The 16,981-nt window shown below is 34.6% G+C and overlaps 1 protein-coding gene and 1 long non-coding RNA gene across 26 annotated transcripts in view; one reads left to right on the plus strand and one right to left on the minus strand.

Moving 5' to 3' along the window:
* Positions 1–16,981, minus strand: part of PPFIA2 (PTPRF interacting protein alpha 2) — a 485,065-nt gene that overhangs the window by 302,134 nt on the left and 165,950 nt on the right. The gene's annotated exons all lie outside the window — the stretch shown is intronic.
* Positions 305–16,981, plus strand: part of LOC119473409 — a 23,632-nt gene continuing 6,955 nt past the window's right edge. The window contains exons 1-2 of the long non-coding RNA XR_005202618.1: positions 305–418; positions 8,099–8,104. This is a non-coding gene — a long non-coding RNA (uncharacterized LOC119473409). The remainder of the gene's footprint in view (positions 419–8,098; positions 8,105–16,981) is intronic.

Consider the following 16,981-nt stretch of genomic DNA (forward strand, 5'->3'; position numbering starts at 1 on the left):
TTCATTGAAATTCATGAAACTGATCATTCAAATAACACTTCAAAACAAGAGTATTTGAAATTAGAAAATTTACAGAATTATAGATTTTTCAAGCTGAAAGAAATGTATAGACTATTTGGTCCAAACTCATCATTTTACAAAGAAGGAATTGATGCTCTGGAAGACACTTGCACACAAATTCTCTGAAGCATAACTGAAATAGAAGCGAGGCTGCTCTGCTGCAAGTGACCTTTCTACAAAAATACAAATTGACCAAAATAGTGTATCTATACTATGAACTGCTATTAAGGATGGCATTCTTTTGTTGGTTTTGAGGTTTCTGGAGTTGGCTGCTTAGTATGATTAGACCCAAAAATGCTAAGGACTCTACTTCTAATAGTGTGGAGAACACTGATAGCTTTGGCGTGAACCGTTTAGAGTTATGCAAAATAAATGCATTTAACATTTCTGATTCCCTGGTGGTGAGAGGCAAGCAGGCTAGTGACTCTTTACATAATACCTTTGACCATATGTGGAGAACCAAGGAACATAATGAAGTTTGTTGGTTGCTACTAGGTTCAGTGGACAAACTGATGAAAGAAAATTATTAACTCAGGGATGCTAACTCCTAGCTTCAGAAGCAGATACTGAGACTCAAATCTGTGAAGACTGCCCTGAGTAAGAGTCTTATTTCCTGTAGAGAAAGAGCTGAAATTGTGGGAAAACAGACACAAGCTCTTATCATGTGAGTGGATGATCTGCAATAAAAGGCGCATGCACATCCTTGGCAGGTGCCTACTGTTAAAGTGAGGGCATTGATTGGAAAAGAAAGGGACTATGCAACTTGGAATGGGGACATCTGGGAGGACCCTGATGAAGCTGGAGATTCTGAGTATATAAACTATGATGAACCTCTTTTGGCAGAAGAAACAGCTTCCCCATCCCCAGTAGTGTTAACATCCCCTCCCTGACCTGACCCATACTGCCATCAGCCTTTCCACCTCTCTGAGGAAACAAACCTTGCACTGCCTGAGGCAACAGTGATGGCCTCCCCTGAGGCAGTTGCCAGGAAAGATATTGATTTTCCTCAGGAGCCACCCAAAAGACCCCTGTTTGCTTCTAGACCTATAACTAGACTGGCCTAGCCTCCAAGCCTACATTTTACTTCTGTGATGAATGTCGGACTCCAAGTTCTTGAGTTTTGGATCTCAGACTGGCTCTCCTTGCTCCTCAGCTTGTAGATGGCTTATTGTGGGACCTTGTGGTCATGTGAGTTAATACTTAAACTCCCTTTTATATATCTATCTATCTTATTAGTTCTATCCCTCTACAGAATCCTAATACAACTGTATACACCCCTTTCTGAGAGTATTTACAATAGCCTGACAAAAATATTTTAACAAGGATTGTATGTGTTTTGCCACCACTTGATTTTCTCCAATTATAAAATTATAGACCAACTCCTAAACACAGTGTTAACCTCCCAGGAATCCTCAAATAAATGTTACTTAACATAACTGAGATTGGGTTGCCCTAAAAACATGAAAATAGGGAAATCAGATTCCTAGAAACAGCTTTCATATCTTATAAAAAGTATAAAATTTTTATATCCCAAAAATGTCATGGATAATGCAACAGATATTTTCTTTATCTGTCATCTGACCACTTCACTTTAGGATAAATCTACAACTATTTACTTTTCTTTGCTATAATTACTTGCTGAAGGCAGACCAGAATTTGATGTTCTCAAACCTGTCACATATGCATGTTTACAGGAAAATTACATCTTCTCCATGGGAGAGAATTAGGTTTTAAAGTTAGCTCATAAGGCAAAAGTCAATGTATTCAAAACCACCCTAGATTGTCTCTCAGGGAAGCACCACACTGGAGATCAAATACTGAGTCCCACTAAGTTCACTCCAGGCAGTTTACCTCTAGAGTTAGAATATATCACTCCTCCTAGGCAAGAGCAGATAAATGACCCGCTCTGCCATAAGGGCTTTGTTGTATGAAAAGTACATGTACTTTTTAATGCATGAAAAGTGTCTTTATCAACTAGTAGTATTACTTCAGCATTACAGAGTGATCACCTCTTGAGAAGCATAAATTTTTCCATTCTCCCTATTCACATTCCTAGGGGGATATACACTCATTGTGATGAATCCCTTTACGGTTTAAGTGGTCATTTGTGTCCCCTATTTTTGTTGTTGCAGAACATGTGTGACTGTATTTATACAATATACATGTGCAAATGATACCATTCTACTTACTACATACTTTCTCATATATTTATGTGTATACACTGATATAGATATATATCAGTACTCAACTGTACATATATGTATAGCATAAGAAATGTTTTATGGTATAAATTTGTTTCAAGAAACAATTGCATTTTGTAAAAATATAATACTAATATAGTTTATAAAATGTGTAATTGTTGTATAATAATTTGTTTGATTTGGTCTCTTCCTAGGAGGGACTTTCTAAACTCTTATAATTGATGAGTGTCTTTATTATTTTCACCTGATTTTATGTTATTGAGGTGGCTTATGGTGTACCTTTAGGTAGTTTTAGGATAAGAGATGGTCATGTCAAAAAGATAAACCATGTGATTAGTGGGCTGGAGCTTTGATCCATGTAATATTTGCCTAAACTCCTGACCTCCAGTGAGAGGAGGCATCTACAGATTGAGTCCAATCATTTGGCCAATGATTCAACTAGTCATACCTGCATAATAAAACTCCAATAAAAACTTTGGACACCTGAAGTGAACTTCCTGGTTGATGATATGCACTGATGTGCTGGGAGTATGATACATCCTGAGAACAAAAAAGCTTTGAATTTTGGACCCTCCCATGTGTCTCTTCATTTGGCTGGTCCTGATTCGTGTCCTTTCTACTGAAACTGTAATTACAAGTATAGCACTTTCCTGAATTCTATGAGTTGTTCTAGTGAATTACTGAACCTCAGTGGAAAATGTAAAGCTCCACATTTATAGCCACTTGATCAGAAATGTAGGTAGCCTGGCAACCTCAGAGCTTTCAACTGGTTCTGAAGTGAGCAGAGTCTTGTGGATGCCTGTGTCCTTACCCTGTAAAGTCTGCACTGATTCCAGGTAGTTAGTGTTAGCATTGCATTGCAGTAATCATGTCCCTAATGTGACTAACACTAGGTTTAAATGAACAGAGTTACTTCTTTGTTTAATATGCAATTCATCTAAACTTCCTCAAGAAGCTGGACATTAATTTAATCCAATCTGATAATTTAAACAGTTTCTTGAGATAAAGCTTTGATTCCCCAGGACTTTTATATCTCCTGCCGTGGCCACTCTCTGAGATAACAGTGCAGGGTATGGGTCATATATAAACTCATAAAAAAGGACTAGAGTCAGGGGCCTAGAGTATGCTGTCTTCTGCATCTTCTGTAACCAAGGCACTGTCCCTTGCTTGTCTGATAATCGGTCTCCTTTCTTGCATTCAAACATTCACCTGGGGTTAATATAACTTGGGATCTCTGTTGAAGCCTGGTCAACACCACCAGTTAGATTTTCCTTAGCTAAGCCCCTAGTTTTATAGAGCCTCCTGAATGAGTGGCCTGTCCTCCACCTTTACTGCTGGGTTAAGGTGATGTTTCCTATGGCTGGCCTAGTTTCAGGCCTTCTGGCACTCAAATCAGCAGCTTTCGGCATGTCCTCTCAGGGAGATTTGTTCTCAGAACTCATGAGTCTTTCCATCTTACAGGGGATACAAAGAACTGCCTTGTCTCATAGTACGGAACAAGAATCTATGATGAGAAATCCTCCCTCTACCTTGATATGCCTTTCTTTTTTATTAAGTATATCTTATATCGGCTTTATGCCTGGCCCTCCTTTCTTCCATCCCCCATCTTGCTGGAGAGGGGTAGACTCTCTACCTTATTTTCTACATCATGATTCAGTGACAGAGGTCAAAAGCTACAAACGCAACCATGGTACAATGGGGAAATTAAAAGAAATCAGATTAATTTTTTCAAAATGTTATCTTTTGTTAGAGATATTCATATTTATTTATTTATTTATTTAAAGAATTAAAATGTGTATGTGGCCAAAATAGAAAACCACTGTTTTGGTAAAAGTATATTAGATATTTTTCTGCTTTCCTTCATGATGGTATTCAAATAAGACTGCTGATGACAAAACAGTATTTAAACCATTTAATTTAGTCATCAGCATGCATTCATTATGAATCATGATTTTTAAATGATATTGCTGAAAACTTAAAGTAATGTGGTTGTGTAAATCATATCTTCTTTCTATGATTTTATATTTCAGATCTATTTGGGTTGGAGCCAAATGATAAAAGGCTCACAATAATATTATTTAGCCCAATGGAATCCATTGAATAACAGAGTTGCTATATTTTTTATCTTTAACAAATAGAAGATATGATCAATAACTAGCATTAGATTTCGTACAATTTGAAAATACTTTATACCATATTGGTTGTGCTATACAAGTGAAAGATAAAAATACTATTTTAAGATGAGAATTGTATGTAACTTTTATCTTCCCTAACAAAAAATGTAATGTTCATTTACTCTACAACAATTTGAATGTGTGAATAAAAAGTCAAATAATCTAAACTTTGACTACTACAACAAAAAAGTCTTTACTAGTTTCCAACATGTAAAATCACTGAATCCTACTGTTCAGTGGAACAAAACTGGTTGTCAATATCTTTCTGGGTATACGTGCAGATTTTGTTTAAAATACATTCATCCAAAAACCTTTATAACAATAATATTACACTATAGAAGAATATTGTGTCCTATATTTTAAATTTAACACCAAATAATAAACAAAATTAGAATGTGAAACAAGTTTGGAACATTTTTATTGTAGAATTATGGAAGAACTATATAATGATGCCAATAGCTTCTACTCACTGTCACTTAATCAATGCAAGAATGCTGCAAAGAGCTTTATATATGATAAAATTTTATTTAATACACAAAACAGGAAGTAGCTGCTATTATTGTTCCTTTTATTTATTTTTTAAAGGCGGGTTAGAAATGATTAAGTCAACCACTCAAGGTTACAAAGCTAGTAATAGGCAGCGAGGACATTTGAACTCTTAACTATCTGCAATTTAAACTCCAAGTTTGATGCCTAAGAGAATGAGCCATACCTATAAGCTCTTTCTCCCATGTTTCTACATCTAGACACAGGCTAGCCAGTTATCCTGAATTATTTCAAAATCCAGCAAGGTAAGTGTTCACTCTTTTCCCCTTCCCCTTATTTACCAATCTATGCTTATTACAACTTCCTATTTCTCCAATATATGGTGGCTATCCATATGGTTAACTTCATTTATAAGATCTCAGGAATCAAAGATGATGTATTGAAAGATAAGACTGTTTTGACTAAACCCAATGATAATAGAATGAAGGATGCTGTTTTTACTTGACAGTTATATTTAACATTGGTTTGTATGTTTTCCTCAAATACTGATAATGTATTTTTCAAAATTCATTGGCCCCAGTTATTCCTTTGCAAGATCCATACTAAAGTTTTTTCTCCTCCCCCTTCACTTATTGCCAACCTAAATTTAGAGAAAGACAAGTGCTGTGTTGCTAAATCGTGAAATGTGTTTGGGCGAGGTGATGAGAGTTGGTTTGTGAGCAGTAAGGGCTGGTGCTATTTTTGACAAGAGACTCTGTATAATATACAAGACACTTTAAAGATAAACTGTTGCATGTCTTTTATGCAATCTTGGTTTTCAAATCTACTGTGTATTTTTTATGTGATCTTAGTTTTAAAAATTGATCAATTCATTAACATTCATCAACTGTGGGCATCTTTCTTAAAAAAGGGGAGAAATTTATCTCATTCATTTTAAAAAGTTTATATTGATTAATATAATTTATAGGCACACATTTACATATTAATTTCAGTATGGTATTTGTAATGTGGATTACAAAAACAGTTCCACCATGTCTACCAGGAGAGATCCTCCCATCATAGAAAGCTAGTTTGAAACTGACTGAGGATATGATCTCTTACTGGTTTATATTATTTTAAAATTTTGACTGGCTAGATTCATTCAAATCTAGATTCACAAAGTATTTTCATTTACACAGCCACATTTAACTACATTACCTAGTTAAAAAAAATCATCTAGAACATTTCTTCTATTCATCATGGTGTACCAACATGAGTTTGATTTTTTTCATATTGAGATTTTTTCCCCTACTCTGTGTTGCTATGATTACAGGAAATAGCTGTGATATCAGCATTTACAGAATCTAATTAGAACATGCCTATATGGAGAATGATTCCAGGATTGAAAATCCCTTGGGTGAAAAGCTTTAAAATATTCTTCCAAATCAACTCTGATTTTGAATTTAATTGTGGTAACCAGTTACTGCTTTTAACATTTCTGAACTATATTCTGGGCATTGAACTAGGCTTGGGAGTGGAGAAGGAAGAAGGAAAATATATTCCAGTAACTAGTAAACAAAAACAGAATATTAGAAGAAAAATATTCATATTCATGCTACCAATTCTCCCTGCTCCTGTTTAACCTTGCTACAAGCAACATGATCTAGCAGCTTACTTGAAGAGTCTACTATGTTGGTTCACGGACTTGGAAGCAGACTTCTTGAGATGAAATCCCAGCCTTCAATTACAAATTGTGTCACCTTAAGCAAGTTACTCATCTGGGAGTAGATTAAGTAGCAAATAACCTAGCACGCTGGATTATATAAAAGGTCAACTTGTTAATACGTATGGATAAACTACTTATGACAGAACACACAGGGTACACAAAATATATGTGTTTCTAAAAGAAAATAATTCCTTTTTAGGTTGAGATTTTCTTCTCCCAAGGTTATAAAACACAAGGAATGAAGTTTTCCTTGTATTTTATAATCTTGAAATAATTATATCCATTTAATACTCATTCACATATTCAAAAATATTTACAGAATACTATAACTGTTTCTCACTTTTTTTTCTGGTCCTATAATAATTTTGTCCAAGGTGACAAGAAATAATATTTGTCAACACACTGTAGGTATCAAGAATTAAATAAAACAGAAATTCAATGTATTCCATCTACTTCTTTCATATACTGAAGTGGTATTCCAGATGAAATGTCTAATTCTGTATCCCAGCCAAGGTGGTAAATCCAATACTGGATTATATAGTCTTGATACACAAGAGCCCTAAAAAGAGAACCTGTTTTAGGGTATTCCCCAGGACGTGACAGATATGCAGATCTGTCTGATCACCTTGTCACTCTGCTATAGCCATACCGATTTCCTTGCTTTGTTAGGGCACGTCAAACAATCTTCCACCTCAGGAGATTCATATTTGCTGCTCCTTGCCTACAGCTTCCACTTCCCTTCCCCTAATCTCCCTACCCCTATCTTCCCTCTGACACAAAATCTGCTTGACCCATATCCTCATCTCCTTCAGGTCTCAACTCAAAAGTCAAGTTCTCAGTAAGCCTTCCTTGGACCACCCATTATAAAATAGCAATACCACTCCCATATACTCAGCACTCCCTATCACTATCATCTTTAATATAATAAATATATATTTCCTTATGTAGTATTTTCAATTTGCATATAAATGCATATTTTCTTTCTGTATCATTTGTCATAGAGTATAAGCTTCATTAGAACAGTCACTCTATTTGCACGCTCAATGCCAAAAACAGTGCCTACCACATATCCCATGTCCACATGTTTAATAAACATTAGAATAAATGCAGTTACTTTATCTATTTGCATGTGTCTTGGGCTATTTGCTTTCTTTAGTGCAAGCTAAATAGAACCTGCAGCAACCTGGAGTTATGCCCAATGAGCACCACAAATTAGTGGTAGTTCTCCAGCAGCAATGAGCCATCCTGGTGCTCAGATCTGTTTTTTAAAGATTCTTAGAGGAAATGGCTGATTTTATGTCTAAAGAAGGCAAGCCTAAGATAGGGGTGTGTGTGTGTGTGTGTGTGTGTGTGTGTGTGTGTGTGTGTGTAAATAAGCATTCAAAAACTAATTGAAATATATCCAAGGACACACGGATCAGCTTAACAGAGCTTTCACTGACAAAATTTGGGATAACTTGTATACTGAAAAGAAGTGAGTGTAATTTATTGTAATGCAATAAAGAAAGAAAAACACATAAGTGTATCGATATTGGCGGGGGGAGGGGGAGAGAGAGAGAGAGAGAGAGAGAGACTCATTTGCAACACTGAAACTAGCACAGCTTGATTGGTACCAGGGAAGACAATAATAAGTTTAATCAAATGACATGTCCAAAATATCAAGTATGACTTCAGATTTTCAGAGTGTGTTGCAGATCAATTAGAAGAAACATCATGTGTGTACTTTCCATAGCTCCTAACATATAGGGTGAAGGTCACAGACAAGAGAGAGCACCATGCAAAATAGCAGCATATCTTATTCTGTATTTTTCTTATTAATGATGCCCTGCAGAGTGGGTACATAGCTGTCATTCACATTCTCTGCAGTGGTAAGAAAATAGTCAATTTCTTGCTAATAACAACACAGAATTGGTTTATACTTACAGCTTACATTACCATTCTGGAATGCTAAGCACCTATATATTTTCACTTAAAAATATTTGTAGGCGTCCGTTCTTCTGCTTCTCAAACTATATTTGGCATTAGCAAGACTATATTCTCAAAGAAGAAAATGGAGAATCAATAACTCAGTTCTTTAATTCTCTAATTCTAGGTTCTTTCTGGTAAATGTGAATATCCACACTCAGATTTCAGTGCTTTCTGGTGATTCCGATATTGGTGTTTGGTCTAACCACCACAATCATGAAGTATTCCTCTATCTCCCAAACTGAAAATGTATACTCCCCTTAACAAGCGTGAAAAAAGAGAACAGCATGCCTTTAATCACTGATGCCAGGGGCTTCAAAATTGTTAATTAAAATGCTCCTGTAGAACAGCAATTAATCCTAGTCCTCAATGATCCCTAAATTACCTTTAAAATATTTATTGCAATTAAAGAAGCTTTTATTGACTCCAATGCCCTACTGTGGTCAGCAGTTCTTTCTAACTTAAATACAGCCTAATATCATAATTGAAAGAAAAAAAAGAAACAATTTGTAAACTTCTCTAGACTGGAAACAGTCAAAGTAGGATTTGTATCACTGACTTTCACTTTGTTATTAGAGTTTTGCCTAATATGTCCAGATCTGTGATCATAATTTTGGCTTGCATATAGACAGATGGTACTCAATTACACATTTAATGGTATATTTTCTAATGTAACAATACAAAAATAGTTATCAGGGGCTACATATCCATTTTCTGTAGACACCAAGGAGAAATAACTTTCACATTTCCTCTTTTATCATCTACTTCTGTGCAGCCAGAAGGTTGCATGCCAAGCCTTACCACCTGTTAATGTATTGCTTGCTAATATATTTTTCTTTAATCAGGGAATTGATGGGAAATTCTGGATAAGATTCTATTTAATAGCAAGAAATGGTTAGTTTTCTTTTTAAAGAATTAGATTATACTTGAGGATTAAAATTACATGAAGCATTACTGACTTTCTTCTTAATATTTCAAATGTCTCATCAGAGTGTTTATATTCCTTGCATTTTTTTAAAGAAAGAGCTTACAAAAATCCCATTAAATAAAAATGGTCAGAATTAGAAGAAGTGATCCTTATTTCTATGCCACTATGTTCACCTTCCCAGGTATAAAAGACTGGATCCTTATATTAAGACCAATTGAATGCATTAAAAAATTGAACAATCTACTAACTACCTTTTAAGTCATATCTCCAGAATACCCATTGACTTTTTAGTTCCCATGAATAAAATATGTTAAATAAAAATTTACCTGTAGATACCATGGTGTTTCTATAGATGTTTTATTTTTATTGGACGAAAAAAAAAAAACACCACTCTTCTGAAAAGGGTTGCATTCAGTTAGTCACATGTGAATTTATAGAAAGAAAGTCCTAATTTAACTGATACTTTTGTGGTTCACCTTGCTCTTACAGATACAAAGTTTGTTTGCTGCTGTATGCCTTTGTATTACCAAGGGTTAGATAACATGTAACCAAAAAGACTTTGATGTTTCTCCTCTTTTCACAGAGGTGTATTAAAACTAATTTGATTGCTGAATAAATTGATGTTTCTCTTAGTTCTGAAAACTGGCAGAATGTTCTTTGTGAAGCAAAAGAACACATACAGATCCCTCTGCAATGTATGTACAGAATGGATAGATAATCATTTCACAGAGATGAACTCAAAAATTAAAAATTAATATTTGTGAGACCACTGACTTATAAATCACCTAAGAATGTTAAATTTCTATCTCATTGTTGATTTATAAATGTACACATATTCATTACTTTTCAATATCCCCATCTCCACAATGGAAATAGTTTCTGAAAGTGAAGATACATGTATTTAAGACATCTAGAAACTATAGACAATGAATGTAATTATTCCACCAAACAGAGTATTTCTCTTACCACTCCTCTCATCAGTTAGGTTTTATGACAAGGTGGATAGTTACAAATCCATTACTACTGCTGAACAGCCAACCAATGCAAAAATGGTGCTGGATAATAATTTTTATTCAAAGTGTTTGATTAGAAATTTAAAGTCCCAATTCAGCTTATGAGTCTTAGATTATAAATATTGGCTATGATCATTCCTTACTTAACAGATATTTATGAAACATTTATTTTTTATCAGCTCTATGATAGATATCGGCAATATAAAGGTGAACAAAAACATACATGGGCCCTGCTTTCTGGAAAGTTCCATTTAAACAGAGAAATACGAATAAACATAAATGTATAATTATATACTGAGATAACTTGTATAAAAGAAAAAATATGGGGCTATAAACCTATAAAAAAGAGGAATATGATCGTATCTATTTGGTCAGCAAAGGCTGTTATATTAGTTATGATGAGGTTCAGCTGCATATGTAAGCATCACAAAATAAGAGTGACAGAAATGAGAAAGAAATTTACTACTCTTTTATAAAAAAGACTACTGAATATAGGTGGTCCAAAGTCATGCATGGAAGCTGCAAGTTGACAAAGTCCATGCTCCTTCTCTATTGTTTCTGCCATTTTAAGTATGTGCTTCCTCTTTCTCATCAAAGATGGCTGCTTGAGCTCCAGCAGTCAGGTTTGCATTCCAGTTAGTAAGTGGAAGGAAAGCTTAACATAACCTGTTTGCTTACATTAACAGGTGAACACTAAGTCATATGGCCATCCCTATCCATCCCATTCAGTTTCCTTACAACTGAAGAGAAGCTGGTATGGTCATGTGAAATGTGCCTGATTAATAACAGGGTAGCCTTCAATAAAAGTGAAGAAAAGAATGGATATTTGGAGTCAGGTAGCAGTACCTGCCATAGATGTCTTGAGAAAATGACTTTGGATCTGAGGTGTGAAGGATGAAGAGATGTTAGCCAGATGGAGTGAGGAGGGGAAGAGTGAAAAGCAGTCCAGGCAGAGTCACAATTCACATGGCTGCACCAGCCTCCCCTGCAACCGAATCTGAACTTCCTGTATCCAGCACTAATTATGTGGTAGACAAACCTCTCTTTCAGTAAATGCTATTCTGTGAGCTTTAACACTTACAATTGAACTTAATACTATCAAATAAAACAACCTTTGCTGATCCCTTAGATAAGGCCCACATATTCTATTTTTACTATTTTTATTTGTTTTGTTTTGTTTATTAATAGTAGGTTTACTTTTACCATGAGTTTCTGATAGCATGTAATATCACAAACCCAAAAGCAAATAAATCTCCATCGAGACTAGATAAATGCCTTTAGAATACATAGAAATTTTATAAGTAGTTTCTTGAAGTATTACTTATTACTGAACTATACCAAAATTCTGAAAAGTTTTAGATAATTACATCTCATATTTTAGGAAATCTGAAAACATATTTTAAAACAAGTTATTCAACTGCTATGATTTCATCTGAAAATATTCCCTGCTATTTTTTGTGAGGGGGAGGGATTGATTGATAATTTATTCAGAATAATTTCAAATGCTGATAAGCCAGTCATTTGTTTTTGACACATTCAGACTCAGCATGAACAATTTTATGATACAGCTGAAGATACTAGAATTTCATATACATATAACATTTCAAGTATAAATTAATCAAGCTATAAAGATAAGAGAATACATGTCTATCTAATTTTGTTACTCAGATAATAAAATGCTTTACTAAACAGGCTGTTCTCCTCTGTAGATTTACTTAACGCAAATTTAAATTCTTTCAATAGAAAATGTTTCCAAAAACGACAAACATTAGAATATCTTGTCTTTCATAAAATAATTATCCCAATTAATGAGCTTAGTAATATTAACTCCTCTGCTTAGAGGAAAACCGGACACTGTAGTAAAATATTCCACTTTTAAGAAGTTTATTCTTTTATTTTTTTCCTCCACATTTTCTCTTTGGATTGGTTCCCTCCTGTATGAAATGTTCCTATGCTATGCACAATATTAGCAAGTAGATAGAACCTTCAATCATATTTTTCCTAGTAAGAAGAAGCCACTGGCAAATGCCACAGGGCATTCATTAAACCACCATAAAGTGAGATATGACCATGTGAGCAAGTTGTCAATAGAATCCAAAGAAGAGAAGGTAGGGTACCTGCTGACAAACAACATAGAATTATACTGTGTAAACCTTTTAGAAAAGGCTTTCAGGAAGAAAGTTTCATTAAACTGGTTTAATGTGAAAGGTATTGATGCCTTAACATTAGAGTATTTATGAAGAGAAAGCATTTAGGTTAAGTGAGGGGCAAAGATAAATTGGGTGGAGAGGAAGAGCAAGTTGGTGTGTCTAGGAAGGCTGTATTAGCAGTAATGCAATATAGATTGACATAATTGATTACCATGAACTTGTTTAGCGACAACAAAGTTGACTTTCAGCTTTGGCAGTTGTATCAGTTACCTATTGTTTTATAACAAATTATCCTAAAATTTAGTGGCTGACGGCAGTGATTATATTTTACCTCTCACTCACTGTTTTTCTGGGTCAGCATTTGGGGATGGCTTAGTTGAATGTTTCAGCCTTGGGATCCCTCATGATGTTTCAGCCAGTGGTCAACTTAAGAAGTATCATCTGAAGTCTTGCTGACTATTACTAGAGGGTCCACTTCCAAAATGTTTCATTTAGAGGACCAGCAAATTAGTGCTAGCTACAGGCTAGAGGCCTTAGTAACTTTCTGTGTGGGCATCTCTACAGGGCTGTGTAAGTGTCTTTAGAGTATGGCAGCTGGTTTGTGAGCAATTTCAAGAGAGCAAGGTAGAAGCTGAAATGCCTTCACGATCTCATTTCAGAAGGCACAAACTGTCACTTGCACCATTATATTCACACATTGTGACCTCTAATTTAATAAAAGAGAGGTCTACAAAAAGGCAGACCTAACAAGAAGTGAGGGTGTTTGGGGGTTGTCCTGGAGGTTATCAACCAAATTAGGTATTATTATTATCATCATCATCACCATCACCATAATGATAAACATTAGAATATCATGTCTTTCATAAAAAATTATCCCAAATAACCAGCTTACTAAAATCAACATCCCTCTGCTTAGAAGGAAACTGTAAGTTATAGTAAAATATTTCACTTTAAAAAATAACTTTTAAGAAGTTTATTTTTATTTTAGAAAATCCATGATGAGGATGATGATCAGCATTTTTTATTATAAAAGGCTACTACTTAGTAGCTTATATAATTTCTAATCTTCATACAATTTCTTTATATCATTTCCAATCTTTATAACATTTCTGTGAGATAGGTTTTATTATTTTCATTTTATAGTGAGAGTGTAGTTAAATAACTTGCCCAGTCACATGGTTAGTAGTTACAGCATATCTGTTCATCTGATGCAAATCTCACACTCTTTTAGTCATATCATGATACTTCTCAGAAAATACTGTCTGCTCTGGGCTGATTTTGCTAGGTATCACAAGTGCTTGTATAGTAATTGGTACAACTCTTAAATAAAGCACAAAGTGCAGGAGAGGGAGACATTAATCACCCTCAATAATTCAGGTACTTTATTATTTCAAAGTAATTGAAATACATTTAAAAATAATGTTCAGGCTACAATATTAGATTAAGATTACTAATTTTCTAATTGAAGGTAAATTGAAAAAAAATCTTGAGATAAGTTCGTAGTGACTAGGTAGTCATAAACAAGTTCTTTATGACTTTTCTAATATCACCATTTTTGTAACAATTTGCAATTCTGAAATTTTATAAAAGCAAAAGTGATGCTCTATAGGCCTTATTATTGAGATTTACCTAAAGGCAAAAACATAATGACCAAATCCACTAGGAGGGATTATTCTTGATACGTGAGAATGATGTACTCCAGGAATAGAAACCACATAACACCCCTCTAGTAATGAACATTAATTGTTTTAATTGTTTAATTAAGCTCTAATTTGAAATCAGATTATTTAAAAGCTAGTCACATTTACTGTAGTAGAAATTTAAAGCTTTTGTTTCATTTTAAGCAGATTCTCAGTGACAGATAAATCATTATTTAAGAAGAGATGAATATCATTCTTGACATGGCAATATATTAAGTCTGAGTTTGGAAATTCCTGGACAAACATATGCCCTAAAGGAGGTATAACCTAAAGGTCATTATTACAGAGAGCTGGTCCACATTTAATTAGCTTATTTTCATGCAAAAAAAAAAGGAGTTTGGAATCCTCATAATTGATTCATCAACTGGAGTTACAAATTGGCTTATGAAGGAAATAATTAAATGACCATTGCACAAATCAAAGCCTATATTTCTAAAACATAATAATTATTTATAACTGAAGGAAGACTTTGTGACTATCTAACCTTCTATTCAGCAGTCATTCTTCACATAGAAAGTACCTTTTATAGTGCTAAAAATACTCCATCTCTTGTATACTATTTTCTAATTTGTGATCTTTCTGCACAGACATCACTTGAGATTCAGATTAAAAGTGCAAACTCCTTCTCTCTTACATATTTTGTGAATCATCTCTGGAGGTAGTCTCAGTAGTCTGCATTTTGGATAATTATGCATTCTGAAGTTTGAGAATCATTGTAAAAATTCCAAGGATCTTTTACTCTGATCCAAGAGAGAGAGAGAAGAGATGAAATAAATTGCAGCCAATAAAATCTGAAGCTCAAAGGCAATTTCCAGAGAGAATCTGAATTGACAGTAACAATTAATTATATTATTGAGAAATAAAGCATTTCATTCAAATATCTGATGCTGTAGTAACAATATTAATAAAATAGTGCTGTAGGTACACCTGTTTTGCATTCATGCATGTCAAGCCCCACGGTAGGTTCTTTACATATGCAATTTCTCACTTCACCTTAATGACAATCTCTTGAGGTTGGTATTCCTCTCTAACTCATTTTACGGATGTAAAAAATGAAGTTAGAAAGATTAAATCCTTTGTCCAGAAGGTGGTAGAGAATGATTAACACTCAGCTCTGTATGACTTCAAATGCAGTATTATAAGAATTTAGAATTCAATGCTAATAACTTTAAGGAAAATGTTAGCTACTAAAAGAAAATTGAAGTTGATTTGAACAGCATGGTATTGTAGAACATCAAACAGATTGAAATAGAACATCTAAGTTTTATATAGTATTCATATAAAGTACAAATAGCCTGATATTAAATGCGAATAAATATATTTATTTTAAATTTAGAAATATTTAAAATTTTTTAAAATCCTTACAAAAATAAATTTCTTTCAGTTATAATTTCTCCCCACCAAAAAACCAAAAACATCAACAATTACATACACACATAAATGATAATTATATTCTGTTGAACACTTCATATTCCATAAAACCAATGTCGACATTAATGAATATATCACCTACATACAGCTTGGTACAACATATGCTTTGTGACCTTTGAGATAATTACATATATCCTTTATATATTTAGACATTTATTGAACACCCACAATTTGTTCACCTAAAAAGGTGTATTTTGTTTCCTTAAGGAACTCACAGAATGATGAGAAAACAGATATGCATAATTAAATCAGATTTGTGGTAATTATTATAATAGAGGTAAGCACAACATTATATGGGACATGAAAAGTAGTGGTGACCCTAAATTGGGGGACTGTGACACTTTTATATATTGCACTGGAAAGTTTGAGATTTTGGAGCACAGAAGTAGAAAGTGGGGAAAAGATGGCACAGGAAGTAAAAGAAAGTGTTAGAAGAAGCGAGGACTGTAGAGATGTAATAGACACTTCTTTGGTTTTTTTGGTCTTAAAGGGAATCTAAAATCTCCTTAAGCACAATCTATGGTGTACCTTGTTATAGTAGGTGGGACAGTGTTGGGACCAGGGTTGACCAAGACAGGCAGGAGGCCAGTAGATGACAGCACATGTATGATTAAACGAGGTCCAGACTAGGCTGGCCACACTTTCTCTGCCTTGAGTAGAGGGCTATAGTAAACTATCTAGTGATGGATGACATTGTGAAGAGACTGTCCTTCAGCTGACAGAGATCTCCAAAGCCACTTTGATTCCTCCAGGACTTTACTTACAGGCTCTTCTCTGTGAGGCCTCTCCTTCCCATACCATTTAAACTTCACACTCTAACACTCCCTTCCCACTTCCTATGTTCCCTATTTCTCCTTAGCTTTTATCACTGCCTAGCATGGTATATATCATCCTATTTATTTTGCCTATTATCTATTTTATCCTATTAGAATATAAACTTGGCTGGGTGTGGTGGCTGATGCCTGTAATCCTAACACTTTGGGAGGCCGAGGCGGGCAGATCACCTGAGGTCAGGGGTTCAAGACCAGCCTGACCAAGATGGCAAAACCCCATCTCTACTAAAAATACAAAACTAGCTGGGTGTGGTGGCACATGGCTGTAATCCCAGCTATTTGGGAGGCTGAGGCAGGATAATTGCTTGAACCCGGGAGGCAGAGGTTGCAGTGAG

Source organism: Cebus imitator, unplaced genomic scaffold, assembly GCF_001604975.1.
Source record: "Cebus imitator isolate Cc_AM_T3 unplaced genomic scaffold, Cebus_imitator-1.0 Scaffold156, whole genome shotgun sequence".
Classification (NCBI taxonomy): domain Eukaryota; kingdom Metazoa; phylum Chordata; class Mammalia; order Primates; family Cebidae; genus Cebus; species Cebus imitator.